At 37.9% G+C, this 12,602-nt stretch overlaps 1 pseudogene; it reads right to left on the bottom strand.

Moving 5' to 3' along the window:
• Positions 1-4,784: 4,784 nt before the first annotated feature.
• LOC139712090 (uncharacterized) lies at positions 4,785-10,751 on the bottom strand (annotated as a pseudogene).
• Positions 10,752-12,602: the final 1,851 nt, after the last annotated feature.

Below are 12,602 nucleotides of genomic sequence, written 5' to 3'. Positions count from 1 at the left end.
TGCCCTGTGCATAATATACCAGGTGTATACAATGATATTGATAATCACAGAGGCGGATCCAGGAATTCCGTAAAGGGGAGGCACCTTTACAAAATTAAATGCGGGGGGGGGGGGCGGTCGTGATCCCATTTTTTAATCTTTTTTTCCGTTTGTTTTAACAAAATATAAAAAGGGGGCGCGCGCCCGATGCGCACCCTTCTGGATCCGTCACCGTAATTAGATGTACAATCTTGCGAGTACATTAGTTAAAGACATGCAGGAATCAGGGAGCAAGTTGTTATGTCTCTTAAAAGGTTTATTTAGCATTGACACTTCTAGGCAACACTATTTCAGATTCGAGTGTCGCAAGAAATGTCATAGCCTCAAGTTATGGTTCTTTTTATAATGTTCTTTCATAACTTACAGAAAGCCCTAGCATGTTGAATAAAGTGACATTTTGCTTTATCTTCCAAAGACCTAAAGAACATTCCCTTAATCGTGTGTATACCATTGTGGTCTCTTTCAATTATACTTTCGAAGTTAGGAATAGATTTACTCCTCCCAACCTTTGCATTGAGACATTTGCTTGATAGTCTTTTTTCCTTTTTCTCGTGGAAGAGTACACTCATTATTTATGTTCATCTCTGAGATGAACAACTCATATTTAAGATAGAATCCTGTTACCTTTATCGAACCTCACGAAATACGAAATATTCAAGTTTAAACCATATGTTTATCCAAAGTTTTCTTGAAACATCAAACATGTAAAATTTGTTTGATCTTTCTTTCAACAAAATTCATAACAGCTTTGCATGATCGCAATTATTATCATTACTTTATTTCAAGGGCATTCGTGTCGCGTTAACTGGTATTTTGCTGCTTGTTCTTCCTGAAGTCACCAATATGTTGGTATATGAAATTTATAAGCAAAAAAAAAAAAGAAGTTCTACTTTGTTGTTGGTTTTTCCTAAAGTTTCATATTTTTGTGAGCATGTCACTCAACATTTACGCAATCACGATAAAAGGTATAAGATCAACTGTGGAAAATAATGTAGAAAAAGAAGACGAAAAAGTAGCGACAGGTAAGACAAGGACGAAAACTCTTTCATGCTCATTAGCTGGCAATGAAATACTTTTTTATCTCTTTTTCTCTCAGTGAGACCGTTTATATCACAATTCATGACATTCACTGAAGGAAACGAGATATCGTAAACATCGTATCGTCGTGTCTATCCCTGTGATGCAGTACGTGGTATAGTTCCTCCGGAGATGTTTTTTCCCCGTCTAGGCAATATTTTGGACTTTCGGTCAGCAATGATCTCAGCAATAATCTCTTGGGGAAAATTTAACCCGCGAGGATGTCAACTGTTTCACCACACCTCATAAAGGCAAAATCTGTGTAGTGTATCTTAAAGAACCATTACGTATCATTCTTAATGTCTAATACATATCCCAAATGTACATTCATGCACATTATGCGAAAATTCTCTCTTATATATATATATATATATATATATATATATATGTGTGTGTGTGTGTTCGGAAAAACAATCTCTTGAAGAAAATAATATTAAAAACTCCCGCGGGGATGTCAAATGTTATGTATCACACCTCTGAAAATTGAGTATCTGTATAACTATGTAATATCATTTGAAACGAATAATTTCTACATTTTGATATCGTTTATGGTCCCAAAATGCATTCATGCATATGATATTATTAAATTATGATATACATTTGTGTGTGTATATGTTTTGGGAAAATATAATCTCTTGGGGAAAATTTAATTTTCGCTGAGACGTCATGTGTTATACAACACCTCTGAAAAGGGAATATCAGTATAATGTATCTTATAAAACATATCGTTTTTATATTTATAAAATATAATAAAATCCAAAAATACTTTCATCCATATCAATCGAATGTAATTCTTATATATCATATTCTTGTGTGTATATGCTTTCGGGAAAAATAACCTCTTGGGGGAAATAAAGCTCCCGCAGAAAAAAACTATCTCTGATAACATCTCTGACAAGGCAATATCTGTATAATGTGTCCTGTAAAACGTATCATTCATATTTTTCTTATACTTTATAGGGCCAATATATAAATCCATACATTATGGTTGCATTCTGCTCTGTGTGTGTGTACATATTAATCACTATAGTAATGTACGAGAAAACAAATTCAGTTGCGTGAGTTTGGGTGATGGTTATCAGGCTAAAACAGGTGTGTCTGTTAATGTACGGCAACGGTAAGATAGAACAAAAAATTCAAACGTAGATTGGCTTGCTCTTCGATAGACTGAAAGCGATATCACGGACATGTAGATAAGCACAAAAACATACAAAAAAATTACTTATACATTTACACTTGCTACGTGTACACCATGTTCATGCATGTGTATTGTATACTCAATAGTCACAAATGCTCACCAGCTCACGAACAAGAAGCCATGCACTGACATCACTGCAGTTCATTCACACGAACTGTTAACCAAGTGAAAAAAAAATGTGTACATGTACTAATTCCTTGTATAATAGAAATTATTTTATCTTCCTTCATAATTGTTATTCTGCCTAGCTGACAATATTTACCTGATATTGGTAGATTAAAAGGATGAGTATATAAGGAGTATTTTTATAAAGATGAGTATACAAACCACAATGAAAAAAAAAACCCACAATAATATTCTGACACAATGACCTTACAGAATCTAGGCTATTTACTGATACAACGTATATAACACAAATCCTGGCTAATACGTGCAGAATGTTATCATTCGAGTTTTCTCTGAATATAAAAGCAACTTATTATACCAATAACATTAAGCATGTTTCAAAAGAGGTAGGCCTACTCAATTGCATCGAGATATCACACATTCTCTTCGTTCCTTAAAAGAAACCAAAATCCAAATATCAATGTGGATTAAGTGAAAGCAGCAACATTAGTAGAACACATCAGTGAAAGTTTGAGGAAATTTGGACAACCGATGCAAGAGTTATGAATTGTTAAAATTTTGGTGTTGGAACCGCTTGATGAGGAGGCTACTATAGGCTATGACATGTGTGTGGACAACAATATGAAGAAAACATGAAAATTACACATAGCATCAATTTGGTACTGACATGTTAAGGGTAGCAATTTTTCCCTCCGCTTTCTGAAAGCGGTTAGTGAAGTGCTCTTTCATTATGCTATAGAAAAGTGCATTTTTGTTGAATTCCCAATGATTTTCTTTATATTGTTGTCCATACGAGACAATCATGATAACCTTGTATCTTGTTTATGTGTTTTCTTTCTCAGGCTTGTGTTTAAAATGCATAGTACTCTTTAAGGACCGCTGCTCTTTATACTTTATATGAATGATTTGGTACAACATGTCAAAGTCTGTAAAGTGCAATAGGCTGATGATACCGTTTTATATTTTTTTTCTATCATCTACTTTGATTCTTAATAATTCATAAACTATATATCAGATAACACTGTCATTGTTATGAGTAATAGCTGAATAGTGTACAATTTGGTTAGAGGTGGTTTGAATATGAAAACATAAATCAGTTTCATGAAATCCATGATTAATTTCACAGTTAGGTTCCAGATTTTGCTCTATTTTCAACCGTACAAAATTTCACTTTGCACAGGGGTCAATGGGTGTGTATGGGAGTGTGTGGTTAACACCCTGACAATGGTCCTAAACAATGGTTAGGGTTTGAATGCTTCATTATTTATTCATGAGAAATTCCACTATCACAACTAGTCTTTATTCAGCCTCTGGCAGTATCTGTGTAAAGTCAAACGCCTGCCGATACTGTCGATGGGTCTCGACAGTGCTCTCCCTACTTCTGAAAAACGAAATTACAATGAATACCTTCTGTTCTATCGTAAACATGGTGACAGGAAGCAAAGAAAATCAATTAGAGTATACACTTGTGTAAATGGAGCCTTAAATAAATCTGCTGTGAAACATATCGCCCCAATGATAAATGCTGCTGAACTCTTTACCAAAAATGATTTCTTTTTATCAAAAAGCGAAAAATTTGTCAGACTATTTAATTAGTAGACAATTGTATTAAAATGAGGAACTTTAGATCATTTATGCTTATTTATATCCCAAATTTAGTGATATGTGAAGCAAAAATTGAAAATGATTGCCAGCTGGAACGGAATGTGGTGTTTGCAAGCACATGGAAACGTGTGCTTCCTTTTTCCATGTGCATGCAGTTTATCCTTTACCGTGCATGAATCCAGACTAGCAGTGCCCAGGGCAATCCACATGAGTTATTGATTAAGCATTCACGTGCCTGGGAGCACGAGACTGACGCCTAGTAAACAGGTGGTTCAGGCATGTCTATTGTTCAGAGCCATTGTCACCACACACTCACATACACATCATTGGTTCCTGTGCAAAGTTCATTTTTGTACAGAGGGTTAAAATTTGACCAAAATCTGAAATCTTACTTCAAAATCAATCTTAGATTTAATGAAACTGATTTATGCTTTCACATTCAAATTACCTCCAACCAAATTGTACACTATTCAGCTATTATTTATATCAATGACAGTTTTATCGGATGAATAGTTTTTGAGCTATCAATGATCAAAAGTGGGAAATGTTTTTTGAAACACCTAGTATAAGTAGAGGAGAATGAAACCAAGGTATGTGTGAACTGAGAGAATTATTATTAGAACACATCAGCTAAGTTAGAAGAAAATCAGACAATCCCGTGAAAAGTTGTGAATCTTTTAAATTTTGGTGCCGACATCGCTAGATGAGAAGACTACTACTGTCCATGCCATCATGCATGTTACAACGATATAAAGAGGGCGAACAGCCCAGGCAGATCCCGGATGTAGTTCTGGCCGAGGTCGAGGTACTCCAAGCTTCTGCAGGTCTCCGAAGTTGTCGGGCAAGCCGTGCAAGAGGCTGTCGTCAAAACGGAGGTGTCTGAGAAAGTGGGGCAGGGGAAAAACATATCAGATGATAGCAGGCAATAACCATGATAACATCGACAACAACAACAAATTACCATGACTGGCTACATCATGAGCTACATGTATCTCAAGTTAAAGCCACTGTTTACCATTGGGAGCAATGTTTTGATGCATATGTGTAGTTCAGTTGAATCACAAAATATCCTACCATACGCAAAATTTGCAATAAAGCCACAAATGTACGGAGAAATGACTTATTTTCTAAAAGACATAATTGTAGATGGTTTATTCCACAAACGATTTTAATAGAACTATTGTTTACAGTTTTAATACTTCACATTGATTGTACTGATTAATATTCTTAATTTTATATTGGTTGTTTCTATCCCTTACTCATATTGTCAATCTATAATGAAGCACTAAAGCTGTTTTTTTTTTCTTCTGCAAATAGTGGTTTCAATATGTAAGTTCTGCCCTCTGCTTAAAAGTACTAGTAACGCTTCTGCATGGAAGTTTAGAAGTATGCCGATTCAGTGAATCCTGTCTAATTCAGTGTATAATAAAAAGGGTACAAATTACGATAAAAAAACAACAACACTGGAACAGTCAGTGCTGAAAAAGGGTAATGATTGCTTCCTCCTTGATCTCTCTACGAAGTATGCTGGTATTCTTATAACTTCACCCTGGGGCTCTGTAATACAAATACCTGAGATTGCACATGTCCCCAAATGAATTTGGCAGGCGGGAGATGCGGTTGCCATTCTGGAAGGCCATCTGGTGGCTGCCAAAATGGAGGGTCTGCACCTGTCTCAAGAGTTCCTTGCTGGATGGCAAGTGTTCCAGGTAATTTGCACCAAGGTCCATATTTCTCAGGCAAGCACCACTCACTGTGATAAAGTCCTCCGGAAGCTCATCATCGATGTAGTTGTTGCCGAGATGGATTTCTTAAACGACGCCCAGCTCTGCCATTCACGGCGGGAACTTCTTGAGGAGATCGTCCAAGGCGAAGAACTTGTGCAGGGAGGCGGCCTATCGCGGAGAGAGCTCAGTAAGGAAGTTTCTGGACACGTCCACGTAGCACAAGGAAGGCAGTTCTCCAAAGCTGTCCGGCAAGTCCAGGAGCTTGTTCCTACTGAGGTTCAGCACGCGCAAATTTGTGAGCCTTCCAAAGTTTTCCGGCAGATGCTCCAGATTGTTTTCTCCCGCCTCCAGTACGCACAGACTCGTCAGTTCACCAAATAAGATTGATGAATTGCATACACTGACCCGCTACATGAATGAGTACAGAGATTCTTGTTTGGTGGAATTCACCGAAACTTGGTTAAATCAAAACATTTCAGATGATGTGATAGAAATCCCTAGTTTTGATGTTGTTAGAGGAGATCACACATCGAATTCAGGCAAATCAAGAGGAGGTGGAGTGTGTCTTTTCATCAATAGGAAATGGTGTAATAACTGGTCCGTGAAAGATGTAACGTGTCTGCCGGATGTGGAATACATAACCGTTGGTTTGCGGCCATTTTACCTTCCTCGCGAGTTTCCGCAAATATTTGTCACAGTGTGCTACATTCATCCGACGGCCGACGTAACAACGGCGAGTCGTCACCTTGCCAACCATGTACACGTTATTGAGAACTCCTCACCAGATGCTCCGATCTTCATAATGGGGGACTTCAATCAATGCCGGCTGAATGAGGAATTACCTAACTATGAACAATACATTGAAGTATCAACAAGGGGTCATTCAACCTTGGACTTGCGTTACGGGAACATTCACAATGCCTACGTCAGGAAAACCTAATATCAGCTTGGTAAATCGGATCACAAGAATGTTCACCTCATCCCGAAATATAGGCAGAAGCTAAAATGAAGCAAGCCTGTCATTAAAGAACGCTACGTTTGGACGAATGACAACACAGAGAAGTTGCGCGCGTGTCTCGATTGTAGAGATTGGAATCTATTTCTGGACAATGGACTGTCACTAGATGAGCAAGTAGATGTTATATCAGAGTACATAAACTTTTGTGTTGAATTAAATATCCCACGGAGAGCACTGAGAGTGTTTCCCAACAATAAACCCTGGTTCACGATAGAGTTGAAGAATCTTATTAATCAAAAGAAAATCGCAGTGGTTCAAGGCAATGAAATTGTAAAGGAAAAGTTGAAAAAGCAGATTAATAAGAATATCTTAGAATACAAAAAGATCAAAGATTAAGAATTGAAAAGGGTTTCCAAAACAATGATCCAAAGTTAGCCTGGAAAACATTGCAAGATTTGACTGGGTACAGAAACCATAGGAAAACGCCTATACATGACCAAACAAGTGAATTTGTGGAAGGTCTCAATGTGTATTATTGTAGGTTTGATGATGATTTCAGTTATGAGAATGAGAAAGCTGTAGACATGTAACAAACCATGTTACATGATTCTCGAGGTGTGTCAAAAGTGACTATCGCAGAACATGAAGTGAGGAGATTGTTCGGTAGCTTATCACCACATAAAACCCCAAGCCCGGACATAGTGTGTAACAATGTGTTGAAATGTTGTAAGGACCAGCTCTCACACGTTTATACAAAACTATTCCAAAATTCTGTTTACCAGGTGTCGGTGCCAACCCTGTGGAAAACCTCCACAATTGTGCTTATTCCCAAAAGTAGCGAACATGCTGAGTCCACGGATTACAGGCCGATATCTCTTACATGCAGTGTTATGAAATGTCTAGAAAGATTCATGTTAAAACTCCTCATGAACCACGCTGGCAGTCATCTTGATAATCTCCAATTTGCCTACCGCCAAAACAGAGGAGTAGATGATGCCGTTTTAGTCTTTCTTCATGGTATATATCAGCATCTGGACGTTAATAGGAATGTTGTGAGAACTCTGTAGATTTTTCAAGCGCATTTGATAAAATCAAACCGCGCCTCTTTGCAACTCAACTCGTAGAAATGAATGTACCCCCACAAATTGTGCTGTGGACGCATAACTTTTTGTTAAACAGTCCACAGTCCGTCAAGATGGGAGTCGCTGAGTCAAGCACGAGAATAGGTTTTTCTTTGTACATTAGCAAATGTATAAGCAGCAATGAAAACTGTACCATAATCAAATATGCTGATGATACTACAATCACAGGATTTTTGACAGATGACAACTCCCATGAGTACGTGTCAGCCGTCAGGGTTTCCTCTGAATGGTGCGACTCACACTTCCTACGTCTAAACACGTCAAAAACCAAGGAAGTGGTGTTCGACTTTCGAAAGAAAAGGGGACAACATACGCCTATCGCTATAAATGGTAGGGAGCTTGAACAAGTGGAGGAATACACATACTTAGGGACAAGACTCACGAGCACCCTTGATTGGTCTGATAATGTCACAACATTGTGTAAAAAAGGAAATCAGAGGCTTTACTGTCTGAGAATGTTAAATAATCTGCATGTCGACCGACCAATCTTGAAATCATTTTACCAGGCCCTCATCCAGAAAGTGCTTATTTACAATTTGATCTGTTACTATGGGAACACAACGCAAAAGAACCAGAATCGCATTGATCGCATAAGACGGGTGGCACAAAGGGTAATAGGCAGGGAACTGCCTGCAATGAAAGACATTTTTGAACAAAGGCTTTTGTCAAAAATCAAAAAGATCGTTGGGGACAAGACACACCCTCTCAATGTGCCCGAATCAGACTGCGCGTGCCTCGCACCAATCGTGCACGTTTTCGCCAGTCATTCGTGCCAAATTCCATACACACGTTTAATTGCCATGCCTTGAGGCTGCGTTCACATAGAAGTATTCGCTATTCGCTATTCGCTATTCGCTATTCGAGCACCGAGTCCACCATCACCAGCACCGTCAACTCACCATCCCATGCGGTGAGGATTTCTTCCTCCTACATCCCAGCAAATCTTATCAACAATTTCTAAACTGCATCAGAATGTCAGTCTACATGCTTATTTTTGCTAAAGGGTAAATCCAGACCAAAAGTGTCATTATTTCATAAACGAGAGACGGTATACGCTGCAAGAAAATCGAACAAGCTCGATTTCCCACTTTGCTATACTTTTCGCAGCTATTCGGTACTTTCGAATAGTGTCCTCCTATGTGAACCGGTGTGAGGAAATCCCATCGTTCGATTCAAGCTATTCGCGTGCCCTCGAAAAACGAGCCCGAATACCCGAATAGTATACTTCTATGTGAACGCAGCCTTAGGGAATTCCGTTCATGAATGAATATCCCAAGTTTGTTCGTTCGTTGTTCGTTCGTTTGTTGCATTGTGCCGTGACAGTTGTTATACCCCCGCCACACGAAGTGTAAAGGGGGTCGGTCGGTCGGTCGGTCGGTCGGTCGGTCGGTCGGTCTGTTGCAAAATTTTGCGTCGTGAACAATTCTTCTGCAGTTTTGAAACAATTTAAATGAAACTTAGGGTAAATGATGATATTGAGGTATAGATGTGTAAGACATGTTTTTTTTTGTGTGTGTGTTTGTCGGACAATGCGTTGCCATGGTAACCACAATTTTACCAAAATTTTGTGGATTGAATAATTTTCATAGTATTTAAGTAATCAATTTTAAAATTGGTACTTATGATAATTTACAGGTGTATTTATGCAAGACACTCTTTGTGTTTGTATTTGACAAAGCGTTGCCATGGTAACCGCATGCTTTCTTCGAAATCTTGTAGAGTGAACAACTTCCACAGTTTTGAAGCAATTTGTCATGGAATGATACAATATAGAATGATTGATAGGCACTATGGCCTTGAGATATAGATGTGGAACACATAATTTTTGTGTTTGTCGGACAAAGCGTTGCCATGGTAATCATAATTTCATTAAAATTTTGTGGATTGAATAACTCCCATAGTATTTAGGCAATCAATTTTAAAATTGGTATTTATGATGATTTATAGGTGCAGTTATGTATCACATTTTTTGTGTTTGTATTTGATAAAGTGTTGAAATGGTAACCGTATGTTGTTGGGTTTTTTTTTTAATTTAGTGGAGTGAACAACTTCCACAGTTTTGAAGCAATTGAAATTAAATTTGGTAGGCATTATTGCCTTGAGGCATAGATGTGAAAAAAAATGTTGATTAAAAGTAGAAGATCTGCTGAAAGTTGAATTTTTGATAATAAGTATAATGATTATCGAATTTATTTGAATGAATGAATTGAATGAGATATATGGAATATGTATTATGAATATAACGGTTATTATTTTCATTTTTCTGCAACAAGTATTGCAAAACATTTATGTTTCATGTTATTCGTAATCTGTGACGTATATGTTGTTCAATGAACAATTGTTATCTGTTTGTATCTCTTGTATGTAACGCTGGTGGAAGGCGCATTTCCACATTCGCATTGTGGACAATAAAACAATCAATTCAATTCAATTCAATTCAATTCAAAAGTGCTTGGGAGGTCAATCAGCTAATTCTCCTCCAGAGTCAGATGACTAAGGGTCTTCAGTTGGCTGAGATCCTGATGCAGGTGTTTGAACTGATTACCAAGGAGATGAAGCTCTAGAAGCTTGGGAAGCTGGTAGAGAGAGGCAGGCAACACAGAAATATCATTCTCATTCATGGACAAGGTCCTGAGCTCCTTGAGGTCACCGAGGCAGGCGGGTAACTGCTTGAGGTTGTTCCCAGACACACTAAGAACTTGGAGGAAAGGCAGGGCACCAGCCAGTTCAGTCGGCAGGCTTGAGAGGCTGTTGTAGTCCAGATTCAGTTCGGTCACATTGCTCAATGTACCATTAAGTCTGAGCGCACTGATGTCAAAAGTTAACAGACCTTGCGATTCTAAGTCCAAAGTTTCTGTCCCACAGGAGTCACTTGTCATATGATCGGATGAAAGAGTCCTGTACCACATTTTTTTCAGGTCCAGGCATAGTACCTACAGGTATCAAAATTGACATTTTCAGGGTTATAATTCCAATAGAAACACAGAATGGAAAAAAAAATCTACTAAAAAAAATAAAGCGAAAGTGATGACAAATGGCACAAACCAACACTCAGTATAAATAATTTTGACTTACATCACGCTTACCCTAGCAGGCACATAGCAGAAAAATGTTTTTAAAAATTTGCATCAGGTATTTTGTAGTACTAGTAGGCCAAGTCAATTTCATTCGTACCTATCAATGTGTAGCTTCCACTACATACAACATGTAAGGGATAAATATTCAGCACAATACATCAAACACACGACAGACAATGAATGCAGACTTCGATGCAAACTACATTTGTGTGGTCAAACACATCTCAATCACAACACCGACACTCTCGACACTGTAACAAGACAAAGTTTCTTGTATAAACACATATGGAGATGAATGAATGAAGACAAAGACAGTGTCATACAGTTTGCTGAAAACAGCAAACTACTAGATACAAACTGGGAAATCGCAGACCACTTCCAAGCAGTAGTTCATTTCCACCCATATTATCATGTAATTTCCCTACAGCAGCATTCACATCTATATGCAAAATAGACTGAGAGAGTTAATCACAATCCAAATGTTAAGATTTGAATACATGGATATGAATTCCACTATCATAAGCTTCCTTCATGTCGTGCTGCCAAGCACCTCAAGCAGAGTGCAGCATGCGCTCATTGCACATCCAAATCTCAAAAATACACACACCTTGAACTCCAGTAAGTTCATTGACCATATTTGCCAAAAGATAAAAAATCCTTCAAAAATTCGTCATTCCTGGATGACTATAATCTTTTTTTTTTTACCTGTTCCATGTGTCATTAACTTCCTGCTATACAAGTTTTCTTTTGAGTTTCTTTTTGAGTTATTCGCAAACAGAAATAACAAACAAACAAATGTGAGGTAATAAGTTCATAACATTGAGAACTCGTGTGTTTTTAAGTGCAAATGAATTATTTTTGATCAATACATACTATTGCATCATCTATTCATAACCTGCATACAGTAATTGCTAGGTTAGAATCGAGAACTTTATCAAAATGTATCAAACTGTATTAATGTGTTAACTTCCACTAAAGTTTACCCCGGCGCGGGGCGCTGTAACATGGTAACGGTACGTATTAGGGTCGCTGCTGCGGTTACACTAAAGTAAGAGTAGACATTCATGCACAAAGAAATATTTGAACAGGTCAAATCAAGGTAGGCCTAAACCCTAACCGTTAGATGTCTATAATTTCTTGAGCATCGCATCAGAGGAGTGCAGCATGATTATTGATACTTAATCTAGTACACACGCACGCACGCTAAAATTATCATTCGTATTTCACAGTGCAGTAGATACCTAACGACTAACGTTACGTGTTAAAATAAAAATCTAACATACATGTAAAATTCAAAAATTCAAAGCCCTCATGCATGTTCATGCACCTCGTCTCTGTCTGCACTAGCCTTACGTTAGTAACTATGTCGAATACAGGATTCGAAGGTTGACTATAAAACTGATAGTAATACTATAGGTTTAGGCCGAGATGAGGCACTCGAGGTGAGGCACAGTCGAGGTGAGGCTAAGTTAGCAAGTAGATCTAAATCTAAATTAATTGTGAATTTATTACAATGCATAAACCCTAACACAGTCAGTCTGTATTTGAGGTCAGGAATCATTTGCTATGTGAATTGCTATAGAACCAATTAAGGCACTTTTAATAGAAAGACACATCAGTGTGATCAGTGCATGGTCCCGGTGATTTAGTCAA

The sequence above is a fragment of the Diadema antillarum genome, unplaced genomic scaffold, assembly GCF_040938485.1.
Source record: "Diadema antillarum isolate AM-2024a unplaced genomic scaffold, OU_Dant_1.0 seq00001757_RagTag, whole genome shotgun sequence".
Classification (NCBI taxonomy): Eukaryota; Metazoa; Echinodermata; class Echinoidea; order Diadematoida; family Diadematidae; genus Diadema; species Diadema antillarum.
Note: the sequence above shows the minus strand (reverse complement) of the source record. Positions and strands in the feature narration are given on the sequence as shown.